The 17285-nt window shown below is 33.5% G+C and overlaps 1 long non-coding RNA gene across 1 annotated transcript in view; it reads left to right on the forward strand.

Annotated features, from left to right (window-relative positions):
• The window catches only part of LOC120303814, a 47060-nt gene extending 30338 nt beyond the window's left edge, over nucleotides 1-16722 (forward strand). Inside the window, exon 2 of the long non-coding RNA XR_005555542.1 lies at nucleotides 16120-16722. This is a non-coding gene — a long non-coding RNA (uncharacterized LOC120303814). The remainder of the gene's footprint in view (nucleotides 1-16119) is intronic.
• Nucleotides 16723-17285: the final 563 nt, after the last annotated feature.

Consider the following 17285-nt stretch of genomic DNA (forward strand, 5'->3'; position numbering starts at 1 on the left):
ATACCCTGTCTCATTACAGCAATTGATATTTTTCATCCAAACTCATTTTGTCATCTATTGTGCTCCCTAGTGATGAGATGATAAGTTCCTGACTGATGCTTTCTCATCAAGACAACTGTTCACTTTTTCTCTCCTTTATCTTTGTTTTCTTTTTCTGCAAGTCAAAGGCTTTCCTAAGAATAAAAGTTGCTTTATATTTGCAAATGAATTGATATTACAAAGCTGGTATTAGTTTTAATTAGATCAATGGTACTTAGGTACATCCTACTGCCTAGCAATACATTTCATTAAATTCAAAAATAATCAGCTGACCTTTTCAACAAGGCAGTTTCCATGTCAAAAGTTTGACCTTCTTAGAACATGTCTTGAGCTTCTGGCACACTAATTGTCACATATACAATTAGGGTATGTAATAAAGGCAAGGCTTATTCTGTCTGAACTGTTCCATCAATTCCTGACAACAGGGCCTGAAATGTGTTAAAGACTCTAATGTACATTATTTGGATTCTTTGCATGATATGAGCACCTCTTATATTCAACCCTTTTGGCTTGAAACAATTATAATAGGCAACAACACTAACACAATCATAGGGACAAATTTTGACCATTTCATTATTTTGCTATCACGGAGATATAATTGGGGCATATTTTTGTTGTCATCATATTTTATTGCAGTCATTTAACCTTGTAGGTTGAAAGTAAGAATTCTTTTAGATATTGGAAAGAATGTGGTGAGGATTCTAGCAGATATATTATGAAGATAATTATCCACAGTATAATACTAGAGCTACTTTCATCCATCATGACTGCTAGAAAATCTCTTTTAGAGATATGAGCAGTGAATTAAACGTTTCACATTTGCAAGAAACCATCTGTCCAAGATTTGCTTCACTGGTTTGTCAATGAGTGGCTTCCCATAAATTTCTTAATGTGACATAGTTCAGGGATCACAAATGTGAATATTACTACATTTTGAATGCTTTACCTAAAAGTTTTGATCTTGCCTGTTTTATTTTAAAAATCTAACTATCCCTGCTGTCTAAAACTCTGTAAAGATACAGATATCTAATCAGCAATGTTCAGTGTTAAAAAAAAGAAAAAGAAAAAAATGTGTAATAAGAAGCACATCATAATAAGCAGTTTTTCAAAATCAGCGAGAAGCCACTTTTAATATGAATTAGAGAAGTGAAAAAGTTGTCTTAAAATATGTATTTGGTGAAAGGAATATATTCAAAGGAATGAAATGCAAATGACAGTTCTAAGAATATAAAATGCTGCTATTGTGTCAAATCTTGTTTTTCTACTTTTTCTTCTCCTCCTCTTTGTTTAGTATAATGTTTTCTCCTTAGCAATTTAAGAAACAGGCAGTGTTGATTATTTTAACCTAGCTATTATTTCCAAAAATAATATTTTTGCTGAAGCTGATTTAATGAGTCTGGTGATCTGCTAATTAAAATTCTAAAATTAGAACAAATGACAAATGTGATGTCAGAATTTCCTGGCCAAGGAAGAACTTGTAATTTAATAGTGATCAATGAACAGTTCTGGCTTTTACGACCTTGCACATTCATTTTCTAAATGTCTTTTATCCATTAATTATTACCATATTTTGAATGAGAATTAAGGGAACTTATTTTTCAAGGTATTTTCGATCCAGTAGGGATACCTATCCAAAATTAATAGGTATCTTTTTGTCAGCATTTTGTGGAAATGGGTAAGAAAACTTCTATAGCCTTTCTAATTCAAGATGCAGTCCCTTGGACTGCAAGGCGTTCAAACCAGTCAGTCCTAGAAGAGATCAACCCTGACTGCTCTTTAGAAGGCCAGATCCTGAAGTTGAAACTCAAATACTTTGGCCACCTAATGAGAAGGAAGGACTCACTGGAAACGGGCCTAATGCTGGGAAAGATTGAGGGCAATAGAAGAAGGGGACGACAGAGAATGAGATGGCTGGATGGAGTCACTGAAGCAGTAGGTGTGAACTTAAATGGACTCCAGAAGATGGTAGAGGACAGGAAGACCTGGAGGAACGTTGTCCATGGGGTCGCGATGGGTCGGACATGACTTCGCAATTAACAACAACAACAATTCAAGATGGAGAAGTCAGGAGAATACCAGTGCATGCAGCTATGGCATTAACATACTGTTTGTTTGTTTTTCATGTTAATGGAGCTCAGTCTAGTGTGCACAGAAAAAGGGCTATTTTTTTTTACCAATATTGGGAAGAAATGAGAAACCTATTGTCAAGTGCTTTTACATATTCAGTAAGTCTGTGTTATAAAAAAAACTCACTTAAAGAATGTTGGAGAGAATACAATGATCTTTTTATTAAAGCTAGCAGATTACAGCAAGCCATGGGTCTTTTGCTACCTACTGTTTAGAAGTAACACATATTTATCATTAACAATAAGTTTAAAATTAACCTTCAAAAGACATTAAAAGACTTTAAAATAAATCTTAATTTCAGTGCAAGAGATACTTAGGGATATTTTATGGCAATTTAGTTATTTAACAGCACCACTTAATCAATTACTGCTTCCATTCCATGTTTAATATGGAGTGTTAACTTGATTATTTGGTGAATTGGGGAAAACATCTCTATATGAATAAATTACAAACATAAACAAATATCTCTAAGAGGGAAATTCTAAGCATACCTTTCAAAGAGCAAACTTATTGAACTCAAAGTGACAAACTGAAATCATAGTCTCTCTCATAATCAGAAATATGTTTATGACAAAGTTAATCACAAAATATTAACTGGAAAGAAGAAAATTTGTCTAAACATAGTCTACTTTAGGGATGTCATAATACATTTTCTGTGGAATAATTTTAATAGCAAATCTGTAATTATTTAATTCATGCTTTTTGTTAATGCCTGTCAGGGAACTGTTAACAGGCATTTAATTTTCTGCACTCTGAATTATTCTGGCTGCCACATGCTTGTCTTTTTAATTGTATCTTTTCTCTGACTTGATCCTAGAGCAACATGATTTCCCACATGTGCTCTCACCTTTCAACTGTGCCAACTGCAAAGATAATCAGCAGGATCAGCCAACCAAAATAGCAAATATTTCACTTCCCCTTTTTGGATAGTTTTCTGTACAGTATGACATTATACAATTTAGACTATTTGGCTATAATTACATATGAAATACTGTGTGTCCTTCCTTGATCCTATTTATTGGGGATATTCATAAGCTTTAATGTATCAAAATACTATAAGATACAGTGAAAAACTGGGCAGTTTTAAAGAATAATTATGTAAATCTGGGTAGTATAAACTTATTAAGGCTATCAGTCATTATGACCATGTATAATGGCCACAGCTGAACACAGTATAGTTCTAATATTTTAATTCTAACATTATTGGAATTGTTCATATTTCTAGGATTTGTGCTCATTTATTTTGATGTTTTGGTAAAAGTGTGTTACAATGAACTCTGATTCGCATAAATTACGTAAACCAGGGGTCCCCAACCTGTGAGCCACAGCCCACTACCGGACTGTGGCCTATTGGCCACTGGGCAATATGAGTGGCTGGCCAGAATGTGTGTGTGTGTGTGTGTGCACGTTTCCCCCCACTCATGCTAGTGTCGCTGTGACCGTAACATGGGTGCTAGCATTGCTCTTGCAGCCCCGTTTGCTGCATGCATGCACTTGCGGCCCACTTTGCATGTGTGCATGCACACATAAAGGCGCCTGCCCCTCCCTTTCTCTCTAGGCCACCAATCCAGAAAAGGTGGGGACCTCTGATGTAAACCATTAAGTGATCATCAGATAAGAAAGAAATATCCTTTAATACCACCAGCACAAATAGCTCCTGATACTGCATATGTTATCAGGAAAGCTATTATTCTTGTCAACATTGGAGCTTCTAAAAAAAAACGCTGCACATAAGCAGATATGAAACAAAGACTGAAGATAGATTTGTTTGCAATTTAATTATTTTATGTGGTGAATTAGTCTGGATTCCCAAGAGGAAGGGGCTGCATTCCAGAGGAACAAGAGACGTGATGCTTAGATAATTTAGTTGGGAGAAATAGAGCCAGAAGAACTCTTCCCGAAGTTCTCTGAGATTATTTTTAATAATGCAGGTAGTTTGTTTTATGTTCACATGTTCTGGAATCCAGGAGTCAGAAATCCCTGCCAAAATGTCCAGCAGCAAGGAATAGATACAGTTTTAATTCAAAATTTTTGGGATGACTACTTCTGAAACAGGTGATTGTCTTCTGATAGCCCTTTAAAGAGAGGATTGGTTTCGGTAACTAGGTAAATGAACAAATCAATAAATAAAGGTAATATGGACTACACTACTGAATATATGGAGCTCATTCATTTCCTTGCTTGGTTTGCAATTCTGTCAATAATCCTAAATCCCCAGGATCTCTCATCAACATCATTTTACTTTTATTTTCTTTTAAATTAATACTTTAATTAGCACTTTTGTCTAATAGATTATTTTATATGTCCATGATAAGTATTCTTTATCTATTGCTTGATCTTTTTTATGGCCAAGAATTTCTTTGTAAGTGTATACAATGTTTATCCTTTTATCCTTTTTAAATTCCATTATTATTTTTGTTGTTTTAATTATCAGTAGCTCCTTTTTTATCTTTTCTTCGCTAGAAATAGCATAACTTTTCATTAGGCTTATTTAAGTAGGACATAGAGATTCTTGCTTATTTATTCCAGAATTAAAAAAACAAATTACATAAAAAATCTATTTTTATGTCATTGTCAAACATTTATTTCTGCCTGCTTTAAAATATCATGCCATGAGATGGAAATTAAGCTAAAAACATGAAGATGGTGTGGCTTTAATTGCTTTATTATAAGAAATGTTATGTTTTATATTTTTGCACAATAAACCCAACAGATGAAAAGGGTATGTAATCCTCTCCTCTTAGATTATTATTCACATTAAAACTGAGCATGGATAAAAATACCTGTTTGTGTATATGAGGGATAGCAGCCATAACAAGAAACTAGGGAATTAAAGAAAACTTTCATTGAAATACTTGTCAATCAAAATAATAAATTCTGTATACCTATGAGGATCATTGACTTCTTCACCACCCCAGCAAGGTTTTGCACACAATGAATGGAATATAAACAAATCTTATGTACTGGTATGTGCAAGAATGATCTGATGGGAGAAAGGGAAGAAATTCTGCCCAGGAAACACTCAAACAAGAGAGGGGGGACCAGTCAAAGAAATAAACTTAGGAATGGATCACCTTAAGTGATAGCAAGAGATTCAGACTTGTGTCATGGTTCTGAAAGATGAAATTTTCTTGCTTTGACAACTTGCAAAATTCTTTTAATGTCGCTTATAATAAAGTAGAATTAATTGATCTAGTTATGTTTTCTGTCTGATTTACCTTGGATTTCTGGCCTATGAAAATACTAGGTAAGCAGAAAAGAAGGAAAAAAGCCAAATTAATTAGACTCAAACAAACTACATTTATAGCCTATGGAGTTTTGATGGATGGTAGTTTAGTATAGTTTCTGGACAAATATTGAACAGGCTACTAAATAAATAAATAAATAATAAGCAAGCCAGTTATTGAAATTAGATAACTAAGCTTTCAATTTAATTTTAATTTCTGTAATCTGAAAATGCTGCTATGGAGTAATGCATTTGGAAGGCTGGTTTGGGAATTTATTGGAGAACACATTAAATCAGTTTCCCCTCCCCTGCCCTGTCCAATTTTTGTAGGGCAGTAGGCATATCAAGAATTTGGTAGCATATAATTGGTCCAAAACTATCTGCCATATTGGGTGTAGTCAATCACAAGGAACTTTATCAGCAGACAAATTGGTATAATTTTCTAGCATCCTAGTCACACAGTTGACCTTGTCCTTGGTGATGTAGAGACGCTTATCTACCCATGAATAAAGTATTCATAGTTAATTTTTTTCTCCCAAATAATATTTATAGGTCCCACGTAGAGAGGAGATGTATTCTTGGAAATAAAGATGATCCTGAAAGTATCCACATGGATGGCCATAAGTATCATACTCAGGATACCAAGATGAATTTAGTGACAGAAAAACACAATGATCTCCTAATGTGGCTAACTTTCGGTGGTGAATGCTGGCAAACTCAGCATGGTTCTGATAAAACAATTGCCTCAACCCTCTGTCAGAAAATAAAAAAGACCTCACACAAAGATAAATACTGCCATTGCAAAGTATTAGTGCTGAATGAAAGCCTCCTGTAAAGTGGAACTTAAGTTTTTTTTTTCACCTTAGGAAGTTGACTGTGCTTGCTAAGTTACTATATAAAATTAGTAAGTAGGCTTGGGATGATTTTATTTTTAAGGGTAAATTGCAGAGTTGTGGAGTCAGGTGGCCTAAAATTACATAACTAACTAACTAACTAACTAACTAACTAACTAACTAACTAACTAACTAATAAATCAATAAATTTTTCCATGATAGATTATACTATGGCATGTGCACACATATTGATATGTATGTAGGTTGCTGTAAGTTGAAGCTCTTATAGAGTAGCACCATCTTTCCATTCCCTGGAACTGTCAATTTTTGGGTAGGACTTTCATAATGTGAAATTTCTAATTTTTATGAATCATTTATGTCAAATCTAAGACAAAAGTATGTTTTCCAAATATGAAACAAAGTGACACATTTTATAATAAAATGATAGATCTATCAAGTGCTCATTCAAACTGATTATATTTATTTGGGCATTGCTGTCAGTGTAAAAATCAAACATAAAAAACACACATGTGAATTTACATACTGTTTTAAATATGCAGGGTATTATTTGCATTTTTAGACCATTCTTCCCTGAAGTAGTATCCCAGATGTGTTGGATTAGGAATTAGAAAACTAGGCTGAAGAAAGCTGCTTTGGACTGAAAAAGTCAGAATAGATGACAGACTATGTGTGGTCTTGCAGTTTGTGGCTGTTGGTTTATTTATAGAGATGAAAAATCCTAACGTTTGGAATCTCTCCAAACTAGAAAATAGATAATACAGAATGTGTATGGGAAAATAAGTTGAACCAAGCTGCAATCCAATTCATATTCAGTTGGAAACATATGTTCAGGAGCATAAAAGTGACTTGTAAATATGCAAATAGATCAAACCGAACATATTCAGTTTTCCTGGAGACAGAAGAAAAAGTGGGAAGGCAAATAGATTGCTACTATGAGTTGGAGTTTTGTTCTATTTATTTTGAGTGTTTTTTTCCTGGCCTTCAAAACTATTTTGACAAATTGATTGATTACACTTCTATCTCACTAGAAACTGAGTCTCTCTCTCTCTTTTTTTAGTATATTTTATTGATTTTTTTGGAATGACAATCTTTAATGCTTAGTAAACAAATGTTGTCTGGGTTCATATATTTAATAACAGTGAATAGTAGTTAATTTCTATACTTTCATAATCAACATATTAACTAGAAATACGTTTCCTTGGTCCTCTCTTCTTTCAATAGGTTCTCCTTTTACCAACAGTAAGCAAATATAGTTCTTAACACTAAAATAAAAAAAAAAATTATCTTATGTAAATCACTATAGGTCCTGTTTTCAGAACTCTTATTTAAGCTTAGTTTCCCCTCAGTAGTCAAAACATTTCTTGTCCATTATAGTTTTCTCAAAATTGATTACAATTAAATATTCAAAATATTTCATACGTTTAAATCATCCCAATAGTTTTACATTTCCCATATCATAAAAAATAAAGAAAAGAATAAAGAAAAAAATACTATACTACTTATAGATCACATTTCTCTTACTGTAAAATCCCTCCATTTCCAAGATTTAACTATTCTTTTAACCATATTTAGACAAATGTTTGGTCATATGATATTCCATCTGGTATGTCAAGAAACTGAGTCTCTTGTAGGGCAGCTGCCAATTCTTTAAAATCATATATTTAATTTTGTGAATGTAAATTAATAATTAAAACTTACTAGATAAGTCTTCAAATTGCATATAAACATGTATTTATGTTCCATCTTTATTATTTTTTATAAATAACTTAAAGTGGCAAATACGCACAATACTCCTTCCTCCTATTTTCTCCACAAGAACAACCCTGTGACTTAGTGACAGGCTGAAAGTCACCCAGCTAGTTTCATGTCTAAGGCAGGATTATAACTCAGAGTCTCCTGGCTTCTGGCCTGGTGCCTTAACCATTAGGCGAAACTGGCTTTCAACCAGGTTTAAAAATTAAAACTTTAAAATATTCTGTGTAAATTTAAACTATTACTTCATCAATATATTTAAATATATATATATATATATATATATATATATATATATATATATATATATATATATATATGTATGTATATATGGCAAAATAACTAGCTGTGCACTGAAAAGACAAAGTATATGACTGGCATATCTTCTGGGAAGGCAATTCGGAGATGGGGTAAACAGATTTGAAGAGCCTGTCACTGTATCTCAGTTTGGAAAGAAATACAGAAAAGGTTTTCTGAAGTCAACCTTAGGTACAGGTAAAAATGTACTGGCTGAGGCAGATTTTACTGTTTGAAACTAAAGAGAACAAATAATGTTGTCTTTTGCTTATATCTATGTGCAAAACTTAACCAATAGTAATAGATTCTCATTTTACCACTGCCACCACACTTCAAAATTCACTGCACCTGAATACAGCAAAACGCCATGGCAGTTCAGAAGAGGTCAGACGCATACGGTTTTATTAATTCCACTGCCAGAGGCAATTACTTTCTGCACTTTCTCTAATGGTAGGAGTGGCCCTTTCAGAGGCAAGTTAATTTCCTGAAAAATATATACTAGTAAATCACTACACATCATTCGGCCATTTGAATTAAGTGGTGCATTGACTCCCTCTTTCTTACTTTTCTTTTCTTTTCCTGTGTGAACCAGCTTCCCACCATCATTGCTTCTGGGAAGAATGTGCATATTTTTTCACATATTTTTGCCAGTGAGCTAACCCATCTTGCCAGCTCATTAAAATTGTTTAAGCTGTTTCTTCCTTCTACTGAATGCCCTCTGTGCACTAGGAATAATGAAAAGAATAGCCTATAATGGGAATAAACAAGATTGTCTGGAGGTCTGGAGTGTAAGTAGTGATGACCTGACATATAAATAATCAGCTTTCTTTGCATTAGAATTTTTGTATGAATCGAAGATGGAACTTTTATCAAAAATACTATTAGCTGGATGAATCTGTTTTGGAGTTTTTAGTCATAGACCTGAAAATTATTTGTTATAATGATTTAAAATATTATAACTACTATAAAGGTACATGTTAACTTGTAAATAAAAAGGACAAAACCGATTAAGACATAAGAATTTGAATGTTTGTTAAGTGCTTTGCTATTTTTAATAGCAAATTTACAATCATCCCTCCAACTTTATACTCTGCATTTGATAAATAAGTTAGTAGACTCATTTATCCCAAGTATAACTAGTAATTAGCTTGCCACTGTGATGTAGACTACATGTGTCTACTAACTGGAAAGAGGAAAAAGCACATTCACATTTTGATATGGACTCATTAAATTCAAACTTGTTGAATTTTTGTATAAGTAGAATACCTTTATATATAATGCATACATTTTTACATTTCAAAATGCTTATGGTATAAAAACTGTACAAATGATAACAAATTATGGAGAAATGCATATGAAAATATATACATGTTATAGGGGAGATGGCTGACATAAAAATTAAATAAGTATATAAATAAATAGATTTTATCTGTGTATTTTTTTAAATCACAAAGTGTCATTGTTGGGACAATCTGAATTGGAACTATAAGTACTTGAGGAAGCTGAAAATTCATCCATAGTATTCAAACATTTGCAATTTTGATAAATGATCTTTATAGCCAGTTCATTAAGTGAAAGATAATTTCAAATAGAATGTCCAATTGGACATATACAGAGCTGTTTAATGAGTCAAGACTTATATTTACTAAGATCTGTAGCAGATAATGGGTTGGAGATGAAATAATACAATATGGGAAGATCTAAAAGAATGAATATTAGATAAATCCACAAACAACTTCACTGTAGTAATCAAAGCATGTTCATCAATGGTTCTTCATTAAACTGGGTTAATCATTAAAATTTGGGACATCTGGATTTGGCTCTGAGCCCCATTCTCTTCACCTTTTTTTATTAATCATGTAGGTGACAAAATGAACTGAATAATTATTAGATTTACAGATGATATCAAAGTGACCATAATTAAGAGCATAGATGATGTCAATCTCCATTAGGCAGGCTAGACCAGAAAAGCAACTCTACTGGAAGTATAGTATTGTCAATTATAATAACAAAATCTTGTAAGTCTGATTATGCTATACCATCCCAAAATTGTATACTCAAATTAATCAAGAAAGTGTCTACTTGAGCCATTTCTGAACATTATCAAATTTCCTAGGACTTAAAGTCACAATAAGAAATAAATAAAAGAGTCTCCTGCTGCAGACATCATTAAAACAGTGTTAGCAGAGGGCTAGGAAGGACAGATAACCAAACAGACTATGTTCCACATGACATAGTGCCTGAAATGATGTGTACATTCATTATTTTCCATCTGGGTGGATCTAGTTGGACACCATATTTTATGAAAGTTTTAGTAAAATTGAAATAGGGTCAAGAAAGATAACAAAACTGACAAGGAATCTGGAAGTTAAGCCCTATGCTGAGACATTGAAGAAACTAGGATACTTAATTTTGGGGAAAGGGCTGGCATTTTTTTCAGCAATGAAAGAAATGCCACGCAGAAGACTGTGACCTGTTCTATATTATCTTCAAGTTCAAAAAATGGAATAATGGAATAAGGAATAGAAAGGAATTTGGAGAATACTTCCGGTTCCGTGAAGAATCTACTACCACAAGATCCCTGATACATTGCTATAACATTTCTGCTTAAACAACTCCAGTGAAGAAGAATTTGCCATCTCACATGGAACCTTTCATTGTGAACAGGTCTTCTTGTTAAGATTTTTTTCATGGTATCCAACTGAAATCTATTTCCTTGTAATTTAAGCCCATTGCTTCTTGTCTTGTCTTCTGGCAGAACAATTCTACCTTATCTTCTACATGACAGATCTTCAGATACATGAAGACAGCTGTTCAGATACTTGAAAACAGCTAGAGCCTATGAAAGATTCATTGTCTGAAGAGAAAGAGATGGATGATGGCGAAGCAGTGAGTTGATTGAGAGGCTGATTAGAACCTGTATTTTTAAATGCAGACTCCTATACAAGAGGCACCATCTGTTTAAGAAAGAAGTTTATAGGGCCTAAGAGAGGCTTGTAGAATAATAAATTGCTAACATTTGTTCCACCAAAGCCAATGCTTAGCATTTAAGAATATAATCTGTAATTCTCAAACCTAAGTAAAACCAACAGGTCAATTTTGCTACCCAGTCCTTGGTTTGTACTTTACCTTTTTGGTTCAACAATGGATATTTATTTTTGAAATTCCTTAGATTGAAGTCAGGGCCTAAACACATTAATTTTTTATTCGTTTTTATTCTTCTTTTGATTCCAAATGCCCCTGAACAGTTTTACAACAATGGAATATTTTTTTCAACCTTTACTGGCATGTTCAGATTACAAGCAATTACATGAAGTCAGATTTCAACTGAATATATAGAAGAATGATAAGATAATATTGATGAAGGAATGAAGATACTTTAGTAGAACAGAGAGTAAAAATGAAAGCAAACAAAGGCTTAGTTCTGAGAAAGATACTAAAAATAACTTTGCTTTGATCCTGCATGATATGAAAGCGGGCAGAGAAAAATCCTGGAAGGTTTTCAAGATTCTGTTAATATATCCTACAACAATAAAGCAGAGTTCTAGTGTTCTTGTGGTGTGTATTTCCTGATGTGGCCTACTTTCAGACTGACTCAATATTAGGAAAAACTAACAGTAAGAATAGTTTGATAATGGAAACAATTACCAAGGTAGATTATGGCTTTTTATCCATCCTTAATGATGATGACTAAAAGAAAGAAACAAGCATCAGGAGAAATGAATTACTGTTAAATTATATTAGCTGAGCCCAGGGAATTCTGTAGTGGCCAGCAGAAAGTCCTACATAAAATGTACTTCATGTTTATAAAATTCAAGATTCTGATGCAGAAAAATATTTGTAGCTCAAGGTTGAAATGAGGGCTCCTTGGCACTGTCTGAGCTTAGTTGTTTTCTTGCTGATGTTTCATTACCCAAGCTATCTTACCAAGATTGAAACACCCAAAATCATGAATCTTTTCAATCTCTGCCTAATCAAATATTTTCAATTCAATTGAGAAATATATCAATCAATCAAAGAAACATCTATGGGATCATTGCTTACACAAGTCTTTTGAAAAAAAAAAAAAAAACCACCCACACCAAGTGCTTCACTACCTAAGTAACAACCCAACCTCCCACAAGAGAAGCTGTGAAAGAACACTATTTAGATGAGTACAAACATACTACGCAACCCTGAATATCAGAAAAAGGAAACTGATAATTTATACCTTTTCCAACAAAATGGATATCCATGCAACTTCATCAACATTCCTGGCCACTCAACCCAGTATAGCACAACCAACACAAGCTATGAAAAGGATAACATTGTCAAATATCAAAAACATCTCAGAAACCACCAACAACATAAACACGGCATCAACATAAACCAACTAAAGGTCTTCAAAACATCCCAAGTAAACCAAAAACTCAGCATCCCCAGAAGCAAAAAACCCAGAGTCATTTACAATATACAGTATAAGGACTGCAGCAACCAATATGTAGAACAAACAAGCAAAGACTAGCAAAGCATATCGATGAACACAGACTAGCAGTCAGAAGACATGATGAAATCTCCTTAATTTTATAACACATGGACAGACTTACCCACAGTTTCAACAGAGAAACTGTGAACATCCTAACCAAGTCAAGTCTAAAAACTCTAGAGCAGGGGTGTCAAACTCGCAACGTCACGTGACATGTCGCAACAAATCATGACTTTTTTCCATTGCTGGAAATAGGGTGGGTGATATTTTTAGTATGATGCATCCAGCCTGTGGGCCGGAAGTTTGACACCCCTGGTCTAGAGAAATTATCCATCAACAAGCATAGACACAAACAATATCTACATACCATTCAAAAGAGACAATCAACAAGCGAAAAAGGGAATAAAAAGACCAGAATACATCCTGTTGAGTAATCGACACTGATGAGCAGAGATTAATACCAAGATTAACATTAGACTAACAATCAATAAGCAATTAATATCCCAATCAAGGAACTGCCAAACAAACTAACCTGAAACAGCCCAACCAAAGCATCACCAAGACCACTTCCCAGCAATACTGACAGGGCAAGCCACTAAAATGTAAAATGAGAGAAAACCCCACTCCCTATTAGCATTGCTGATATTACCTAGTTTGGGTAATGAAACATTTGCAAGACAACAACCAAGCTCAGAGAATGCCAAGGGCCCCTCAAATTCAAGATTGTATATAATATAATATAAACAAATAATGAATGTCATATTAACAGTTATGTTAAAATGGATAAAAGTATGACCATTCAGTGAAGTTCCTTAGAAACAGATTATTTACTCCTACAGTATCAATAGAATTTAAAAACAGAATTAACAGAAAACAATGTACACTATAATGATACAATTGTATAAGGGCAGATCCTACAAGTTTTCATCTCTCTATAGAAGTTCATCATAGAAGAAATCCATAGTATACTGGCTCATAACACGCTATGGATTTATGTATTTGAATTTATATCCATTGTGTGTGTAATTGATTGATCATGTACCATCAAGCTGGTGTTCAATCTAATAGATTTTATCCACGACAATCATTCCCTGGTATTTCAACAGTGTACCCTTCACCACTGTAACTAATGCCATCCATCTTGCTGCTTGTTGTTTTCCTCTTCTTTTCCTTTCTACTTTTCCCAGCATTAGAGCTTTTTTCAGAGGTGTGTGTGTATGTGAGTATGTAGTGAGTACCAACAATATTCAGCTCACTAGATACAGTATGTTGCTAACTTTTAGGATACTTTTGTGGATGATTTACATCCCAGATGATGAGAGTCTCTTGTGCTATATATTCTATGAGCAATTAATGGTCCCTGAAGCCATAAATAGCACTGAAAATCTGGTATTGCCTTATGGGCATAATTATATTTTTTTAAAAAAATCCCAATGGTATTAAAAAAGGATTTATAGTACTGTTTAAAGGTTATATGAAATCATAATGATATATGAATCTACCGTATTGCAGAATACAGAAATACATTTGCCCAAGGTTTGTAACACATTTTATAGGTTTATGTAAGCTTGTGTATTATATTTGGCTTTATTTGGTTTTATTAATCTATTGTAGTTTGGCAATATTTTATGAATACATAAAATTGCACTGATTTTTTGTTTTTCCTGCTGTTACTCAATATTTGTTCTGTTGCTTAGATTCTCAGAACTAAGAACTTAATCTGATGTGTGTTGGAAAAAAACTCACTCTCGCAGCTGATAGTATTTCATACCTGCAAAACAGAGAACCCAGAGAAGGGAATGGAAAGAGACTAATCATTTATTTTGCTGGTGGTCTTTTATAAGTGGTATCTTCCCATGAACTTAAGTTAACATTTTCATATATCTTCAATATTATAGTATCTACTGAAATGTTTTTAGATCAATAAAATGTCACTTAGGATATAACACTTCACCAGAACTAACTGGAAGCTACAATGCTCTGAATATTTAAGATAATTTACAAATAACCATTCGAGCAAACAAAGTGGGCCACTGATAGAACTCCAAAAAATGAAAACATTTAAAAATGTTGTTAACTTACAGATTTCAAATCCCACTGCTTATTCCATGCTATCCTTAGTTTGTATTTCATTTTTTTTTAAAAAAAAACCACAATGGCAATGGTGACATTGACAGCATCTAAACCTTATCATCCTTAGCAAGCAATGTGAAGAAAAAGTCATGTCTCCCTTTAGGTAATTCCTGAAGGAAAATAATCACACACAGACACAGCTACACACAGACACAGACACACACTTCAGCAGCACATCTAATTAAACAACAGTGGCTTAAATTCAGAGTATCACATAATATATATTGTTTTTCTTGGTAAGGGGTGGATATTTTCCCTTGATTTCAAAATTAGTTTAGTCTGTTTTAGTGCCATGCTATAATGCTCATATGTTTCATTTTTCAAAATGGGGGCTGAGGGAAGGTGGCAAAATTTTATGGCATAGTTAGAAGAATGGTTTGGAGAGCAGAGGAAGAGGGGGAAGAGGTGGAGAAGAATGGAGCAATGATAGCAGTGGTTGTATATTTTCTATTCTTGGTATAACTGACATGCTTTCATTAGGATTTAGTTTTAAAGCAAATTCTGAATCCAGTATAATGTCAGTCTAATGAAAGAACTCTTCCCCACTGAAAGATAGGTAGAATTTGGGTCAATGGCACTATATGGTATTAGTCAACAGGCATCAAACATGCTGAAAAATACCCAGGCATTTAATGAAAACAGAACAATATGTTCCAAAAGTGGCCCAAAGCGCTAATCAAATGGGGAGATCATCAATTTCAGAAAACAGTAAAGTGGTTCTTCTAAAATGTCATTATGGATAAGGAAAGGGTTATTGTACTCAGAGGTACAGTTCTTTGACTCAAGCAATTTTAAGTTAATTTGGGTGCTTGGTTGAACTTTTCACCCAGTTATTGGGCAATTCAAGTTTGTTAAAACTCTTTGAAGTATGAAAACAGAGTCATCTTGGAATTCCTGGTTTATTGCAAAGGCAACTGCCATTCCCAGATGAATGCAGAAGGCTTCTCATCGAACTATTAATATCCATTCAATTCATATAAACTAAATTCTGTTGATAGTGTAACTTATTACAGAATGAGAAAAGCAAGAGATCTGAATGTCCAGAGAAGAAATGAAGCCTTATATATTTATATTTGGATTATTTCATCAGGACTATCTTTGCTAGATTTTAATTCTTTTTCTATATTTTCTGACAGAAAATATAACAAAAGTAGTTATATTTAGCCAAAATCCCAGCTCTGGATGCCAGTTCTTGTTTAAGAAATCATCTAACTCTTTGTTTCCAGTAGATGAGAATGGTGATCTACAGTTGGAATTTACTACCTGGAGTGCCACTTGTTGTTCTGGACGAAGATGAATGAGAACAAAAAATAGCTGCAATTTTTACCATTTGTCTGCCATTGGTGATCATTAAGACAAGGCCTCCTGATATGATAGGCATCAGAGTATTTGCAAGAGGATATTCCCTGCAGGAGCTGCACTGTCTCCTTCTAAAGGCGTGAGCTGGACTGGACTATAATTGGCAAGCTCCAACAGCACTATCAGTTTGAGAAAAAGAATGTCTTTTAAATGAATTTATTAAGAATTGGAAAGCAATGTTTGAATGATGGAGTCATTAGAATGTGCCCTGGAGTTCTGTATTTATTCTACATAGCCTCTGTCAGCTGCTCTTTTTTCCTGGATTCTTTATTCCTGCAGTACTTTTCTAAATAAAATATACGTTTTGATCTAGATATCATACTTTGAATTATTAAGCTGAGAATGTAATTTCCTTTATCTACTTCAGTGTCTTTGTCACAGTCCTGTACTTTAAAGCTTCTCTGTCATAAAAGCATTTACTTTCTACTTCTGTTTTGACTGTAAATAAAATAAAAGTAAAGCACCATAAAGTATTTTAGGTTCTTTGAGTTTCCTTTTAATTTTTATTAAAACTGTGTCATTTTTTTCTGAATTTCCAAAAATCTATTGGTTTGATTGATGTTAATGTCTGCAAACTTTTCTTTTGAAATGCTCATTTCATTCATTTAATCTAATTTTAGTTGACTGATTTTCAACTTTTGAAATCCTTCTCCGAAAAATGTTGGCTTGTTGTGAAAACTTATATCAAAGACAATTCTGTGGAAAAAAATAGTCTATATTTCATTTTTGTTAAGACAAGATCAAGAATTCCTTGAAACATTGCAAGATCTTTTCCAATTGTTGATTAATTTTTCTTTTTCCTTTTTCTTTTTAAAATATTCCTGAGGTTAGCTGGCTTCATAACTTTGTTTCAACAGGGAGTTTAGATCAGTAAGAAATAGTAGGAGACTGAAATTGTATTTCCCATCTGGTATGTAGACAGCATAAGTCACCAGTACTGTTTCCACGCTATGCCTGGATTTGTAGTTTATATTCATAGGTTTTGCAATTGTCCACATTTTATGTTATTTCATTTTAACACTTGGCTTTGATT

Source organism: Crotalus tigris, unplaced genomic scaffold (assembly GCF_016545835.1).
Source record: "Crotalus tigris isolate CLP2741 ecotype Arizona unplaced genomic scaffold, ASM1654583v1 scf7180000024506.7606697, whole genome shotgun sequence".
NCBI lineage: Eukaryota > Metazoa > Chordata > Lepidosauria > Squamata > Viperidae > Crotalus > Crotalus tigris.